The sequence below is a fragment of the Scatophagus argus genome, chromosome 9 (genome assembly GCF_020382885.2).
Source record: "Scatophagus argus isolate fScaArg1 chromosome 9, fScaArg1.pri, whole genome shotgun sequence".
Lineage (NCBI taxonomy): Eukaryota > Metazoa > Chordata > Actinopteri > Scatophagidae > Scatophagus > Scatophagus argus.
In genome coordinates this window covers 14,499,195-14,517,411 of record NC_058501.1, presented here as the reverse complement: position 1 = coordinate 14,517,411, position 18,217 = coordinate 14,499,195, and positions in this window count along the sequence as shown.

The following is an 18,217-nucleotide window of genomic DNA, read 5'->3' as shown; positions in this document are numbered from 1 at the left end:
TGGACATGGCCTCTATCGCCTCCCTGCTTGTCACAATCTCTGCTTTGTTTGTTCCTCTTTTCTTTCTCATTCAACTTTTTCCTCTGTTTCACTCTCACCTTCATTTCCTTATCCTCGTCTACCGCCTCTGATTCTGACCCCCCTCTCCCTTCCCATCACACCCCTCCCTCTGTGTAACCTTGCGGGGTAAAGCTCCATTGACATCTGCTTCATAAGTATTCAGGACTCAGCGCCTTTGACATTAATCAGCCTACAGTACATTATCTCCCCACTCCTCTTTGCACCCCCCCCCCTTTTTTGCCTCCTGCTCCTCCTCCCCTCCCTATAGCCCCTCTTTCACCTCTCTTTGCACCCCTTTTCCTCTTCTCTGCTGTCCACCCCTCCCCTCCTATCATGCGTCTCAGCTTTCCATCCGCTGTTTTCTTATCACAGTGAGATAACCAGAAGAGAAAAGGGCATTACTAAGTATGTATGTTGCTTACCTGAACGTCTGGTTATCAAGATACATTGTCCCTCTGTTTGCCTGCCAGTCTTAAGAGCAAGACAGCAACTTTAATATAGCAGTCACAATACTGCAAGGTCAACTAAACCAGTTGGATTAGAAGAGATTTAGAATAAAAAAGGAATCAAGCAAATATTTATCTTAATTTTAGTTTTGATTTGACTGAACGTAGACACATCTGGTCCTCTTAATCAACACTTGCCAGATGTATATTCACATGACATAGCAGACTGGCGACCTGTTCCGAGTTTACTCTCTATGCACAGTGGGAGAGGATCAGCCCCTCCCATCAATGCCAGAGTCCCATTGGACCTGTATTATGTGTGTATTTGGGGTCAGAGTTTAGTTTCAGTTGAACTTCAGCAATAAAACATGGTGGAAAATCAGTATTATACTATAGATCAGGTCAGCAGGTCTTCAAGAGAGTGCAAGCACTACTTCCACAATACTGGTGTTTACCTGTATAATAATGAATTATTGATGTCATAGCCTTGTTTTGCATGTAACCCAAGCACTTATTTCTTTAACCACAAGTAAAAACAGACTGGAGAGTGAAAGAAGTTAATATTCATCCATGCACTCAACCTGAGCTTCCATTTTCTAGAGGCATTTAAACTCTGCAGAAACTCTGAATACCACATAATACAACATAACACAGAATGGATATTGTGCCCAAAATGGGTTTCGACACCCCCTGGCAAGCAGAAAATGGCTAATGCCATCATATATACAGAATATCAGTTTGTACTGTAATTCTGTATTGTGCTTTAGACTGTCCTGACAACAACCGTGGTGTGTACATATCATCATAAAGAGACTATTCCAGAGGGAGTAGATTATGGGAGTAGATGAGGACAAGGCGAGGAGTATAGCTGTCACACAGTGCTCAGATTATCTTGGAGGTGTGATGTATGCCTCCGCTGCTAGCTAACAAGGGATTATAAAGCTTCACATAATCCTGGATGGGCGGGCTGGCTCAGGACTCTCACTGTTACCGCATTAGCATTAAGCATTAATAGTGCCTTGCATTAGTGTTAGCAGCTAATAGCGTCCCAGAATACATTAACAGCTAATAATGTGATGCTGTAAAGATTAGCATTAGTTATAATAGTGCCATAGCATGCATTACAAGTGTTACATGTGGAGGTTAAAGGACAGGATGCATATGCGTGTGTCTGACCGCAGTGAACAGTATATAAAACCTGTAATTGTATTGTCCCTGTGTGTATGTGTGTGTATAGGTGGTGTGTAGGTACAGGTGTGTCAGTGTCAATGGTGTGTAGAGGAGCATGCATTAGTAAATGAAAGAAAATGTAAAGAGAGACAACAGAAGGTTACTGAAGACAGTGAAAGAGGGAAGATGGAGTTACCAGACGAGGGGTTTAACAGAGTGTGTAGCAGCATGCATTAGTTACAGCAGGCACTCACGCAGCGATCACACACATACAAACACAAGGTCATCTCACAGAGGATATGCCATTTTCTCATATGTCACAGGAAGGTCAATTAAAAAGAAGTGAACTGACTAACTTGAGGAAAGCGCACACAGTGGTCTCGCTGAACAGTTAAGTGAAGCCAGACCAAACAAAATCACCTTCTTAATCAACATATTGTATGATGGTTCTGTGATCTGCCAAAGTTATAATCTGGATTAAAGGATACCCAAAACAAGCAGTCCTTGTTGTCCAACAGTGTCTGTTGGTCATAGTTGTTTAATGGCTTCACTGAAAGAGCTGGGCGGGGCAAGATAACTGTTAAATTAGGAATTTCACACTATTCTAAAGGCATATATGGACATTTCTCTCATTTGTACACACAGAAAATGACATACATATATAAAATTGGCTTTGAAGGTTAGGGAAAGATCACAGAAAACAACACTGACTGGCCTTAGAAAAGAGAAAAAGAACACCATTCTTCTGTATATTGGTCTCACGCTGTGTTAACCCATCCATCCACTTTCACCCTTCAAGGTTTTGCTGCTCTTTAACAAAGTCACGGCACTTCTGCCTCTGTTCCAAACAAAAGTCATAATTCACATTCAAGGCTGCCAGAGATTCTTTTTGTGATATACGTAAGCATAGATCATAAGAGGCATTTGAACAGACAGATAGACAGACAGATAGATAGATAGATAGATAGATAGATAGATAGATAGATAGACAGAGCTGGTAAAGTTTGAGGCAATGAAGAAAAAGAGGAGTTGGAGTACAGAAGTATAGACAAAAAAGAGAAATAAGCAACAGATAAAAGGAGAATATAATAAGGATGCTGAAAGAACACAATAGACAAAGAGGAGGGATGCAGACAAAATGCAGAAAAGGGGAAAAAGACAAACATTTCACAGAAAGAGGTATAATCATGCAGCTATTCAGTGGAGTCATTATCGGGCTGCAGGCTGTTTGGTTCTTTACAGAATAACAGCAGGGGTTCAGAGGAGCTTCGAAACCACCCACAGATACACACCGAGAAAGGTCCTGCCAGCTACACTGCTATCTTTAGCCACAATTTTTTAAGTGGCACACCACTCAATCTAAGATTTTCTTCCAATGACCCAGGGAAGTAGAATAAGGATTTATAAACTTGCAGATTAAACTGTATATTCCTGTGAAGGTGTTGAGCTGCTAAGGAGGTGGATTTGATGCTTGCCATCTTATATTCTTAAATGATTACAGGAAAAACAGCAAGAGTGGGAGACAGACAAAGAGATAGAGACAGACTGATGGCTTAATTCTTGGTATCAGATGTTCATGGATAACATATGTTAATTACTGCTGTTAATGATGCCGTAGGTTGCCACGTTAGGTGACACAGGATAGTTGAGACAAAGAGCAGATGTATGTTTCATGGTCGCCTCCCGAAGTGCTTGAAATCACAGTGCTATTAGAAGCGCATGTAAGTATGTATGTGTAACTGTGTGTATGAAAAATCCAGTTTAATTGCCCTGTCTATCCATATCCGCCTACAGCTCCATGTGGGACCCCAACTAAAGTGGCTGCCACTGCTTTAGAAATGACAGTCTAAATGGCTGGAGGGGGTAGTAAAATACCCCATTGTCTCCATGGTCACATAGCTCGGCCTGGAGGGACCCATTTACTCACTCACTCCAACAAATAGAAGGCATCGAAATTCTTTCTTTGTGCACATTTGTTGGATTTTCAGAGAACTGCATTGTGGAGAGTTGTAGCAGTAAAGTTTTTGGAGTGACATGATTAGAGTTCCTGCTTTGCACAGTAGACCTTTGGTATAATCCCCAGAAATCCCAAATGCCTGGTCTGCTGAACAGGATGTGTGCAATTTGATCACATCTGCCTTGTTAAAGGGATATCTTGACATTTTCAGTGTAAGTTGGTTTCTTTCACAGGACACACTGAGGGAAAAGGTTTCCACATTTGTTGCTCATTTATTCCTGACTGTTTCAAAAATATGCCCATAAAGCCACTGGTAGAGTGGAGAAAGATCTAATTCCTGACTGCCAGGAAATAGATTTTTAGATTTTTACACAATTCTTACTTGTAAAGGAATAGTTCAACCTTTGGAAGCTACTAGCAAATCTAACTATTTCATGACTAAGATGCAGCAGGAGTGGTGTGTGAATAAACTGCTGTCCTTCAAGAAGTTGTTACATGCCACATCACTATTTTAAACAGTGTACAAAGAGTTAATTAGTAAGCTTTGGAGGTGCTGGTAGGACAATTTTTGATCTTTTGGCAGAGTCAGGCTAGCTGTGGCCCTGCTGCTTTGTGGTTTTATGCAAAGCAAGGCATCTCCCATACTAAACCCACAGATACGAGACAAACATTTGTTCGGTAAGTTAAACCTCATCGCAGCTCTCTAGCAGGCCGTGTTTAATATTTGCATGAACGTGTAAGTATGTGTGTCTCTGTCTAGAAGTTTATAATGCGGATCATTGTGCTTTTTGGTCAACATAAGCGTACACTCACCCTCCATCAGGAGTGATTAATCAAATCCTGTCACCGTTCTGTAATCATTTACATCTCCGCTGCTTACTATATGTCTGTCTGGCAGCTGAGCGTGTGTGCGTGTGTGTGTGTGTGTGTGTGTGAGTGTGTGAATCACCTACACCATCTGGAATATAGGAGAGTGTGCAAGAGCATGTTGTGACACAGAGGGGGTCCTCAGAAAACACGCAGACACAATCTAACATCCCCCTCAAGGTGCAGCACATCTCTGTCTCTCTCTTTTACACACACACACACACACACACACACACAGATTTATGTGTTCATTACTAACCGTAATCACAGCCTACATCTCACACCTGTGTTCTTGTCTCTCCTACATGCTTGGAGATGTGTGTCATGTGTGTGTGTGCATGAGGAGTGCTGCTGAGGAAGGAGTCCCTCGTTGCAAAGTCGATCTTTCACTTTTGCTTTGGCCTTTATTTGATCGTCGAGAGAAAGACATGATACTGTGCGTGAAAGAGTGAGGAGGATGACATGCAACAAAGGTCTGTGGGCATTGTCATTAAAACAACATGCTTCAGACTGCCAGACCTCAGAGACACCACTGCAAAATCAATTTTTTATCCTTCTGCATTATAAAGTAATAATTAGATTTGGTTTTCTTGAGCTTTAGAAATCTTTTTTTTTAATATATATTTATTGATTTTTTGAATATCTTGTAATAGACTGCTGATGCAGGTCGTTCGCTTGTGTCATAACTGTGAGTGGATTTGTAACTTTGTATGTCATGTGCTACCCAATACCTAAATTACAAAATAACTTGTATAATTGAAACTTAAAACCCCTATCAGATGACACCATTTGTGCCTTCCAAGACCCTTTCAAACCACTGCTGAAAAATAAATGTGTTTTATGGTGTGGCAATGCTATGTTCAAGATTGGGTTAAAGATCTGTTGTATGCCCAACTATCCATCCATTTAGATGTAAAGCAATAAATTAAAATGAATTAGCGTCATTAATCCAAGATGAGAGAAATTCATTTATATAGATGGAAATCACAAATCTGTCTTTAAGGGTTTCATAATGCAGAATTCTAGATCCTCTATCATTAGACCCTCCGTCTAAATCAGATTTCTGTTTCTCTGATTATCTGGCATTTGGAAGCTCTCTGACAACAGTATCTTGAAAGACAAACATAAATGTAGGGGCTGTATGGCAGTGTGTGCAGGAGCATGAAAAAAAATTAAGATTCAGAGGAGCTGTACAGACACTGAAAGTTTGCTCAGCGGCACTCACAGACATCTGAGGTCTTTAAAGAGATGCCAGCATGCCTTTAATTTAGCAGCGTCTCCAAGGCAAGAGAGAGTTCAGCTTATAGAACGGCACAGTCTGAGGCGAACACACTCGAGGACAATAACCTTGATCATGGGACCTCTTTAGAATTCATCACCGCTTGGAAGTGTGATTTATGTTTGAAAGAACATCGTTCAGGACACACAGAGAAACACAGGAGGATGCACCACTCACAGCCTAAAGGCAGGGCTTCCCCTGTACACTTTTCTCTGAGAACACACTCAGTAATGTCATTACTCTAATCCAGAGACTTGTTCAAGAACAGATTCAAAAGCGAGAGCTGCAGCTGGGATGTTTCCTCTTAAAATCAATACAGGAAATAACTTCCCTCGACCAGAGCCGAGCTGTACGGGAAAAGAGAAACAGATGCCTCGACTGTACATGCTGCAGAGTGTGAAGACGCTTCAAAATGAAGACTAGTGAGAAGACGAGTGCCTGTGATGAGAGGCTGACACATGCCGAGGGCCAGCTTATTAGACATCCATGTTCAGAGTACAAATACACTCACAGAGGGTGAAGAAACACAGAATTCTGCATTGGCAGAATAATAAATGATCACACACATTTAATAAGTCTTGATAGCATTTTACCAGCTGTTGGCGAATAAGAAAAATAAGTAATGAGTACTTAAACATGATGAAATTGACCTTAATTAACACAGAGTATCACAATCTTTTCTCTTTTCTATGCATTAAATCTGCAAATGTGTGTGTGTGTGTGTGTGTGTGGTGGGGGTTCTTCCAACATCTCCATTAAAATGAGAGGGCCATTGCATTGTTCCTACTGGAAAAAAAACAACAAAACAACAAAACAACAAAAACACATGTACATTCAAACACACACACACACACAGATTAGTTTCAGTGTGTCTGCCAGTGAATGTGTTGTTTGTGTGTATGCTCATGCATGAATGTGTGTGTGCTTTTCCACACTATTGTGTACATGTTAATCTGCATTCACCAAACCTCCTTATAGCTCCACATGGGGGAAGCGTGTGTGTGTGTGTGTGTGTGTGTGTGTGTGCGTGTGTGTGGGTTCAGAGCAGACGGTGCATGTATGTGTTGCCATTGTGTTTGACCCCCTGTTGTCTGCCAATTATATCAGTGACCAAGCTGAAGGCAACCTGCTCATTTAAATACAATGAAACTGAAATTAAAGAAAATACAAACCCATCAGATGTTTATTTCATTCCTTCCTTCAGAAGCAGCAAGCAACAAAATCACAAATATTTGACATTTTTTCTTGATTCAGGGTTATCCTGATATGGATTCCATTCATAATATTTCATTATGGTTCATTGGTACGTTGTCTGGATTTATTCCATTCCATTCCATTCATTGGTTTGGTTTCCATTTACAACACTTTGACTTAGAATATGAGAGCTGCCCAAAACTTCTAAACATTTACAAAAGAGATTTCATCCTCTTTCGCAACAACACTGCAATCTAAAATGGCTGCAAATCTAAAATGACTGGTTGTATGGAAAAAGTGCAAAAGTCTCCAAATTCTGAAGTCCTTCATAATTTAAATATCCGGTATAGTATTTGGCACAATATAATATTCATAATTATGTTTTCGTTATTGTATAATCAACTGAAACTAAGAATCAGTGTGTTTATATAAATGGAACAAGTCCTCTTCCAAAGAGTCGCCATCATCATGTTGCACTGCCATGTTTCTACAGTAGTCCAGAAAAGACAAACCAAACACTGGCTACTGAGAGGGCCTTTTGTGTTTTTCTATCGCCACGTTTTTAGCAGCAACTGTAGTTTCTCCTGCAGAAAGCACAATAGTTTCTCACCACTAATCAAAAGAAATGCCTTTTTGACTGGGCAGGAATCATGTGTATCAGCATATATACACACAGCAGAAGATGGCAAACGTGTCCAAATCAAGTTTATTCAGCAAAACAAGTTGGATCCAAAAATTCATCTACACTCCACGACTCTCCCACAATGAAGGTTTGGTTCTTTGTTTCCATCATTGAAATATTTTCCAACAAGAGATATCCGATGGCCCTCAACTCACTCACTGATGGATGTTAGGGGGACAGTGCTAGGACAGTCCAATCACGGTGCGTACATGTTCAGGCACATGCATGTGGTTTGTCTTCTATATGGTGTCAACATCCTGTGTAGTGCTGTCCTTCTAGGCAAATCAAGATCAAACATAGTTCAGCCAATCAGAGTCACCAGCTGTATTGCTATAAGACAACCTCTGAGGTGAAGAGAGACAACTTAGTCAACCTCATAAAGGAAACTGTTTACCGTAGACACAATGTGTGTGTAGTTTCAAGCCTGTTTTTCATTCGATTAGAAATCTTGTTACTAATGGAAACATTCCATAGGACAGTCACAACACCCATGATGTCAGTTGTCTGCCCCGAGGCGAGCTAAGGCAGCAAACTGGAGACAGAATGTGGTGACATGTTGCAGGATTTATGATGCGGGCAGACGGATGCACTGCAGCAAGTGAAAAGGAGGAGACATCAGGGCCAAAGAAAAACAAAGCCATACTTAGCCATACTTTTCTGTTTCTGTGCTCAGTGGAAACATCTCCCGATCAGCCACGATGTCATGTGAGATATGTTTTGTTTTTGTCATTCAAAAAGAAAACTTGGCTCTAAAACCATGTGAGTGACTTGAAGAGTGATGTTGAAGATCTGCCGTCTGGAGTGGAGAGACTATTGGCACTCTGGGCTGAAGGTGAGTCCTGCCCCTCTTATATAAAAAGGCAAAATAAAAAGAAATGTTCCATGTTTTTTCTTCCTCTTGTAGATTAAATTTTGGTATTGGAGATGTAAATATGTCATCACTGAACATAATTTGAGCTTTTGCAGCATCTTCCAATGTTAATATTCTTGCCTTGTGTTAGGACTGATACTTAATTACACATGTTATCCCACATAAGAAAAAGCTTTACAATTGCAATGACTGATAGCAATTATGATAACAACAGTTTCAGGTGATGAGTAAGTGTGAGATGATGTTTCTTCTCCAGTTTATAAAGTTTTGATGATGTTCAGTGCTTAAAGATGCTTCAAAAAGTAAAGTATCATCAATCTAAACCGATCTTTGACCTTATAAAAGAAATATTAATTGTTTCTCTGTCACAAACTGACAATATCCTCTCATGATGACTAAGTAGCTCGATATAATACAAATACAAAACCTAAATCTATAAATTTCAATTTCAATTAGTGATGCAGGCCGTTTCTACTGAAATTAAAAATCATACATTTCTAAATCCTTTCATTTGGGTTCTACATCTACATTCTACATGTAAGTACACTCACACACTAAGCTGCAAAAATCAAAGCAGCTGAAAAACATATTTTCACTCCCAACTCCCAACTGATTATTTGACTCTCTATTAAGTATTATATATATTAATCCACACAATATTTTCATTACATTAATAGAGATTGAGTCTGTGCCATAATTCTATGTTGGAAGGGGGGATAAATGGGACATAAAATGAAATATTTTAAGTTTGTTTGTGCGTCAACAAAGATGGTGAAAATGAGATGAGATGGAAAATCAAAGAGCATCAGCATAGCTGCTGTTAATCCCCAGTCTGTCTGTTTTTTTCCCCTGAATTTAATGAGTAACCAGTGGTGTGCCAGAAAGACGTGTGTGTTTGTGCCTGTGTGTGTGTGTGTGTGTGTGTGTATTATATGACAGTTAGATGGATGTTCTCCTCAAACGCCAGCTGATTACCACTACACATGCAGTCAAAACACGAGACGACTGGACGCTGCTGGACATTTTTAGGTTTTCCGAAATGTAAACAAACATATAAAGTAGATGAGAGTGCAGAGCTGTCTGCTTTGAACTGGCCCGGTGTGACATTTGACAAGGTCTACAAACCATTATGATCGAGGGAACAGAGACATTTTTAATTCTAGAAAGCAGGAGACTGGCAACCGGGGACCTATATTTTTTGGACCCTCTCAGCACACTATTCCCTCTTCAAACGATGAGTTTAAAGCTTCAGGAAATCCTGACTCACCCTCATAACTGAAAACTTTGACCTTTCTGGGCTGCTTAAGCAATAAAGAATTAAAGATCACTGGAAGAAGAAAAAAAAAGGTGTTCCTTTCAAAGTAAGCCTTAAACTCAGAAATGGAAACTCGCCTTTAAGCCTAATAAAGACACCAAATGTTGAATGAAGAATCACAAGAAAAACAAAAAATTCACAGTAATCTGAATATGAGATCATGCAAGAGGGCGTTGCCTTACATCTCTTCACGGCAGACCGTCTTGTAGAAGTTTGCTTTGGCTGAAGTGTTGAAAGTTCACTTTTTGTAGTTATCTGAGAGTTTCCATTTGTCCTCTGATTGATGTGAACAGTTGGCCAATTAGCTGTAAAAATCTGTGACTGATTGTGGGGTACCAGTTAAAACAAACACTTCATCCAAAGACGACGACCTTTCACGAGGGAACCAACTGGTTTGAAAAGGAAAAGACACAAGCGAGTTCATAATGAACTGTCCCTTCACTGTAAGCCGCTGAATCTTTAGACTGGACAATGGATCACAATACCAAGAAGAAGCTCCTCATCTACATATGGCGTCTCCATCTGGTGAATGTGATTCGTGAGACAGCTAGTTATGTATTTATCCACATATCATCTACATCTGCAACCTGACAAAGTTTACACAGCAGATTTCTTTACCCTATACAGTGTGCCTGTATGCATTAATGCGTTTGCTGATGAAAGCTATGCGTCTTCTGTTGTCCTTGTTAATGTCACATGTTAACACATCATTTCACGTTATGAATACTTGCTCTTTCTGTATATGGTAATATTCTTCCTTTTTCTCATATTCTCATTCTCACATGTTTTGGTACACATATGTGATTACACTTCTTTTTTGTTGTTGTTGTTTTTCTTCCCTCAAAAGGCTGCTACTATATATTTTCACACCATCTCATTGATGCAACACATACACTTTCATACTTTCACCCAATCTTTACAGTATTACAACACTGATGTTGTCCATTGTGTGGAACTCTTGTTTCTGTTTATTTCTCTTAAGGCTGACTGAACCTGGTTAATATAGCAGTTTTAAACATCACATTATAATGGTTTCTTTGCATGTCTGTAAACAATTAGCAGTGAGGTTAATATGGCTGGCAGCCTTTTTCTCATATTATGTCTCAAGACTGGACTGATCTTGTTCATCGTTGTGACAAAGATGAGGTTACTTCTATAGTCAAAGGGTTCCTCTTTTCTGAGGAAAATGAAATTGTGAATGACTGCATGAAATACTGAGAGCTTTAAAACAAATCTGCACTGGAAGAAAAGCTCTCTCTTGTTGTTTTGTGCCTTAAAGCAGTCCAGGCACAAAAAAACAACAATAAAACAAAACAAAATTAAAAAAACTATTGTTCACAAGCTTGTATTGTTCACAGTGTTGTTTATTTATATTCTATTAATCATTTTAACATAATGGCATTGGATATTAAAACATTAAATATAGCTTTTAAAAGATTTCTTTTAAAAAAAAAAAAAAAAAATCATCTTCCTGGCTGTGTTATCTACTGCAGATAAGAAACCTTTCTTCTTAAAGTTGCATGGCAGGAAGCCAGATTCAGCACAAGTGACCTTTGTAAGTTAATCCTCAGTGTAACTTTAAGCATTTGGGAATAATTGAAGTTGTACTTGCTCACTATGGACACACGCATTTATAGAAAGAAACACAGAAACAATACCTTTATTTTTAACCTCTTAAAAGCTCCTGATACATCTCTAAGACTGTCTCTTTTCCCATGATGACATGATTAAGGTTTTGGCTCCACTGTCTTCTGGTTCCCATGCAAAATTACTCATGTTATCACATATGTATTGCATCAAGATTGTAGAATTAATATGTGTTTTTTTTTCTTTTTTTAAATCGGATGTGTGCTCTGCATAAAGATGAAATTCGAGGAAAACTCTACAGTAGTTCAGATTAATAGCCATGTGCAGCAGAGCAGGCAGCGCGGCTTAGAGCCAACTGTCCCTTCTGCTCATACAGACAGGGCCAGGAGCCAATTAAACTGCTTGTTCGGGTTTTGGGCCAATTAGAGCCATTGGTCAGAGCTGTGGATAAGTATGAGGTATTGGTCAGAGCTTTTACCCCAAACTGCAGTTTCAAATACAGGACTGAAAGTGGTTAGTCTGCTTTGCTTCTTGCTCACAACATCGATTTACTTCGTCAGCTTTCTACAAAACCGCTCTGTATGTTTACTGCATTGGGGAATGAGGTCAAATATGCTGGCTAACACCCAGTGGGACAATTTCAAAGGACCAATAATTGAACGTTATGGTCTCAAGATAAAGAAACATCAGTCACATATTGGCACACAGGCCCCCAAATGAACCAGGTGCACAGTATCTGTACATGACGGTCACATTGTGCTGCCCCTGTTGGCTCATCCTGCTCTGTCCTGTTGTGGACAAGCACGGGTCGGGGCTTTTAGCCAAGAGAGATGAGCCGTCGGTCAGCTGCTAATGCCAATAAGACCCTCTGCTCGGCAGTTGGAGCCAGACAGAGAGGTCAGGCCAGGGTCAGGTGGTCAAGACTGGGGTCAACTGTCAACAGACTCTCTCAGTGACCAGCAGTAATAAATGTCACACAGAAACACACACACTTGAACACACCCTCTAATGACTGGCAACCCTGTCCAGCAATGACCAATGACTGTGACCGACTCTGTCTGTTGCCCAGACCTTCATTTATCACATGACCTGCACTGATTTGACTGAGCAGCTCGAAAAGCTGTTTGGAAAGAGTTCCTAACATCTTAATAATGGAGTCAGCATCAGGGTCTCTGTAAGTGTATAAACCCCACAGTATGAGATCTATGTGTGATCGCTTGCATGAACTAAGAACATGCCCAAAGAAATCAAAACAAGATAAAATATGATGAATGGCGATGTACCATGAAGACGAGGGGAGAGGGTTTGGTTTGATGCTAATCTTCTTCTCCCTCCTTTAAGGTGGCCTCTCTCAATAACACATCACAGATTCAAGGAGCATAAAAGAGCAATCACAGAACAATTTAACCTGTCCTGCTTCTGTGCTCACACTCTCAGTGAGTGTGACGCCACAGTAGAAGTGGCAGTAACTGCCAATTCACAAAGCTCCCTCTCGACGAATTCCTCACAAATGATAACTTTCGGGCCCCCTAGCGATAAAGTAATTTCTCCATCTCTCCTGTCGGGGGCTTGGGAGACGGCAGAGGGCTGTGATAATCTCATAAACAGAAGCTGTGTAGATATGGGCCATCTATTATGGCCGGGAACAGTAGCGTAGATAGCAGCATTTATTATCTGAGACAGCAGACAATACATTCTCATTCTGTGATACTACTGCTGACAGACACAGAGTGATCCATCTTCAGCGACCGAGCGGAGAGAGAGAGGAGGCACGAGAGAGGGAGCGACAGATGGGGGGGTGAGAGAGGTAAAGAGACAGTGAGAGGGGAAGGACAGCAAAGACAACGAGAGAGAGAGAGAGAGAGAGAGAGAGAGAGAGAGGGAGAGGGAGATGGAAAGTTAGTGTGAATGGAGAGAGGTGTGAAAAGAGGGAGAGTATGTAGAGAAGGATTGTTATTGCTTTGCTCTGCTTCTGTCCGTTGTGGTTATAAGCAATCAGACAAACCGTGTGCACGCACACAGACACACACTGAGGGGCTTTTCCACTGGTTGATGTAGCTGACAGGGCACCAGTTTGCTGCTGCCTGAGGCTACAGCTAAATAAATAAATAGGTAGATATAGTGGTTTTATTGCCAAGCAGTTATTTTACTGCTAATACTAATATTTTAGTACAAACCAACAACCCACCCAGCCTCCGTCTGGCATTCATTCCTACTGTTTTCCTGGGCTGCAGCTGCTATATTTGAAGTGGTACTCATGAAGCACAGGAATCGTATGGGGCCATTAAGAGCACATCAACAACAAACAGATATTTAAGGTGTTCAATAGTTTGTGAGGCATTTTCTGATCAATCACACCACACATGATTCAAAGAGTGATCCAAAAAAAAAAAAAAATAAGTTGCTTTCCAGCACCCCGCAACCACAGTCCATGGCATTTGTCTTTGGTACTGCAGGGAATAAAATTCCTATTACACAGTGTCAGCAACACAATATATAAGCAGATGTAAAATACGATGGGCAGACGTAACATATCTGCTTGTAGTATATCTCAGTGCTCCTTTAATTTTAGTGGTAGCTCTCTGGTAACATGTCCAGGTAAAGCCCAGGGAAGTAAGAAAGGATGTAATGTCGATTTTAGTATTCAAATTCATTTGAAAAACCCTAAAGGGAATGGAGGGAAAAATTGTTTATTTACTTTCTTTCTGAGAGTTGGATGTAAATACTGATATCACTCTCATGTCTGTGCATTAAGTATGTGTGAGGAGGCAACTAGCTTAGCTTAGTCCAAAGACTGGAAACAGGGAAAAAAGTTGGCTACACTTTGTCCGAAGTTGACAAAATCGAACTACTATTAATTCATTTGTTTAATCTCCTGCAGTCCTGCAGCTATAACAGCTTCATCTCTTCTGGGAAGGCTTTCCACAAGGTTTCCAACCATGTCTTTATGGATCTTGCTTTGTGCACTGGGGCACAGTCATGCTGGAATAGAAAAGGGCTTTCTCCAAACTGTTGCCTCAAAGTTGAAAGCACAGCATTGTCCAAAATGTCTTGATATGCTGAAACATTAAGATTTCCCTTTACTAAAAGGGGCCAAGCCCAACCCCTGAAAAGCAGCCCCATATCACACCCGCATTCAATAATAAAGCTGTGTGTCCCAATACTTTTGTCCATATAGAGTGGCATGGCTAGTGGTAAATAATATAGTTTTAATTTATCTCTGCAGGCTTCTGGCATCCATTTGTGATGATATTATGGAGGACAGTGAGAAAACCCGCATCTTCAGAGGAAAGGAGCGGAATGCAAGAAAAAAAAGAAAGAAAGAAGTAAACAAACAAGCATAAACAGAAAGATAATAATAGAGAAGTTGGCAAATAGATGATAAGGAGTGAGACAGAGTGGGGGCGATGGAAAGGGTCCAGGTGATATTTTTATTTGTTTCTCAGATTCTTCCATTAACTCAGAGATTTGAGTGCAGAGACAGTGAACTGAAAGAGAACAGGTATAAACACAGACAAAGCTGTGGCTTATTATCACTGTGTAATGACAGATGAGAAGAGATGCAATTAAAATGAGCCATATGGATGATCATATGGTCATTTTATAATTAGGACTATTTAAAGCAGAACACAGACTTGCATAAAACAAGAGAAAGCGGTGGTTGATTCACAAATAACTTCTTAAAGGGAGTGATTTGATTCAATTAGCGAACAGGGCAGAAGAGGGATTTCAGCATGACTGCTCTTCCTCTCCAGCCTTGGTCTTCATCACTCATCATTATTCAAAAAATTTTCAGACAATCTTGTTAAATAGTTTCATTTGTCATATGCTATGAGTGGCCCAACCAACCACTTAAGTACTGCATTTGTGTTACAGCGTGACGTTTCATCTCTTATATCTACTAAATCACTTTTACTGAACTGACTTTCTTCAGTAAGCAAACATTTTCCAAACAATGTTTCAAATTAATGGCACATATTCCATTAACAGCTACTGTTGAGTTAATGTTTAAACAAAAAAACAGGGAAAAAGGCTAATTTTGCCACTGCTGAGACGGAGCTGTTTCTTTCTGTGTTTATGTAGTAATAAACCAAGAGTTATAGATTTTGCAATATGATCCCATTTATGATCCCCATAGTTTGGACTACAGTTAATCATTTTATTATCAGTTTACAGTGACATGTCACTCCAGTTGTCTTAGTTGTATCAGCATTTGTGCACAAATGTTTCATAAATGACAATAAAGCTGTTCATTCCAGCTTTGAGGGAAAGATGTTCAGGCAGGATGTAAGGATATAGACATGAGGAGATGCAGCACTCCCACTGACCTTCTGAGGGAAAATGTGAAATGATCTGTACAGGACAATTTGTATTTTTCATTGCATAAGCCTAAAAACCATTTACTTTCAGCAGAGTTGTTCCTCACACGCACAGTGGAGCTCTTGTATCCTTGTGATCCATTAAAGGTCACAGCCACACAAAACGAACAATAGTGCCGACATTTTCACATAACACCCTGCAAACACTGCAGGAAACCCTGGAGACAAACCTTACTGCCTGCGTCCTAGAATTAGAAACAGTCAAGTTCTCGCTCAGCACTCACCTTTACACTTCACCTTCTCATAGCTTTCCCCGCCTCATTTACGTAAAATGCATTTTTCTACCTTCACATATTTCCTGTCAAAAATTATCTTCCTCAATCCTGAGGCTGCACACGCCTCAGAATACGGCCTACATCATGTTGTTGTGCTGCGAAACGCGGATCAAATCTGAAGTCAAGTTAAATACAGCGACACAAAGTTGTGATGCCTCAGAGGGCTCACGCAAAAGCTATTCAGTCTGCACTGTTTCATAAAGCACAGACAGCATGAAAATAGTCTGAGGAAATGGGAAAAAAGGCCTAACACTTATTCTAAAAAAACCAAAACAAAACACATTATATGAGAATAAAAAATATCACGTAATGGGTTCATTCAAAGGTCATTTCATTTCTTCATAACAGAAGTGTGTTTGTAAACTGTTTGCCCTCTGGAGGCATATAAAGTTGATTTAACAGTATTGACAAAACATTAGAACATTTGAACAGTACAGTAATGGGTTGTCCTGCTGATGAAACATAAGGCAGCCACTGATGCCACCACGCCGCCTCAGGGATGCATTTATACAGGCTGTGAGTGTGTCTGAGCGTGAATGTGTGACGTGCGTGTGCCCTGCGGGGCAGTTATGTGTGTCTGTGATCATGTGAGCATGTGCAGGTGTGTGTGAGCATATATGTATGAGTGACTGCGTGTGTGTCTGAGAGACAGATTAGACACTATAGTGGTGTGGATGGAATAAAAGAATGAAACCTCTGATAATACTGGAAGCACTCAGAGAGGAGGAGGAGGAGGAGGAGGAGGAAGAGCACAGTCCCTGAATCCACACCGATGAACAAAGCTGGTTTCATTATTAGATTTCGAACTGGAAAATATATATGATCCATGTTAACAACAGTACTGAGGGCTGTGAATAGTTTATTGTTCGGAGGACTTTATGGAAAAGTTACAGAATATTGTGACAAACTGCAGGATTCATGTTTTTCTAAGTTGCTGTCAGTTAAACCTGCAGCAACCTTTTTTTTTTTGTTTTTTTTGTGCCACCAGGCTGCACTGAAAGTGAGTTGCGAACAAAACACTTACATATTATTATCCTTTAATTCGATATACTAAACAAATTAGCAAACATACATTAACAGTCATTTTAAAATGTGTCTCCATCTGAAAGCACGTTATTCATTCTGCTGTCATTTATGTTTGGTCTCCACCAACCAACTCATGTGTTGACATGCAGGTAATGTACAGCGAGCTGCAAATGATGCTATGAGAGCGGCGAGAGTGAATCCAAACAGTACAGCTGAAACATACAAAAAACGCTCAACAGAGCTGAGGCGAGCAGGTGATCGTTTTCTCAGCACTTGCTGTCATTTCACCCACTGTTAACATAACAAATATCCATGATTATGGCAGCTTTATGTGCATATGTGTTTATTTTTTTGAGACATAATTTTAGTCTTGATTAATCCTGCGGTAATGACACATCTGCCCTGATTTATATGAACTGATGGCTGCGGTGCAGATTCACTCGTACATCACAGTTATGTGATTCAGCAAAACAAAATCTGAAAACACAAACCCGATGCTGCCGTGATTGCCTGTGTACTACACATGAATGAAAAGTAAATCAGTAATGTCAGTTTCAAAGCCAAAGCTCACATTAACTAAGGCCTTGTTTGTGTGTGTGTGTGTGTGTGTGTGTGTGTGTGTGTGCGTACAAATATAATTTAAAAGTTATACAGAAAGCCAGGATGAATGGAAAATAAAGAAAACCTGGATTAAACTCCATGTCACTTAATGTGTTGGAAAAAACCTCACAGGTGAAATTGATTTTTTTTTGGCTCTTTTCAACCATTTTGTCTCCTGAACTATGGCTGAAGCGTTCACTTCACTGATAGTATTTCAATTCATTCTTCTGACTTTATCTACCATCATTTTGCCCTATGCTCCAAAATCACTGGATAAATGGTCTGATCTGTAAAACAAATAAAAATGTTACCTGGCACTTTTCCAAAACCCTTTCACCGTCTCTCATCCCTTCCTTTATTTTCCCTTCCTTCCATCCCACCCCTTCGCCGCTCTGTGTTTCCGAAATATGTCTCTCTTTATCACATGCGACATCGCAGGATAGGCCTGTCTGAAGCAGGTAATGATTTTTTTGTTCTTATTTCTGTGTTGAGAGGGATCAGAGTAGTGC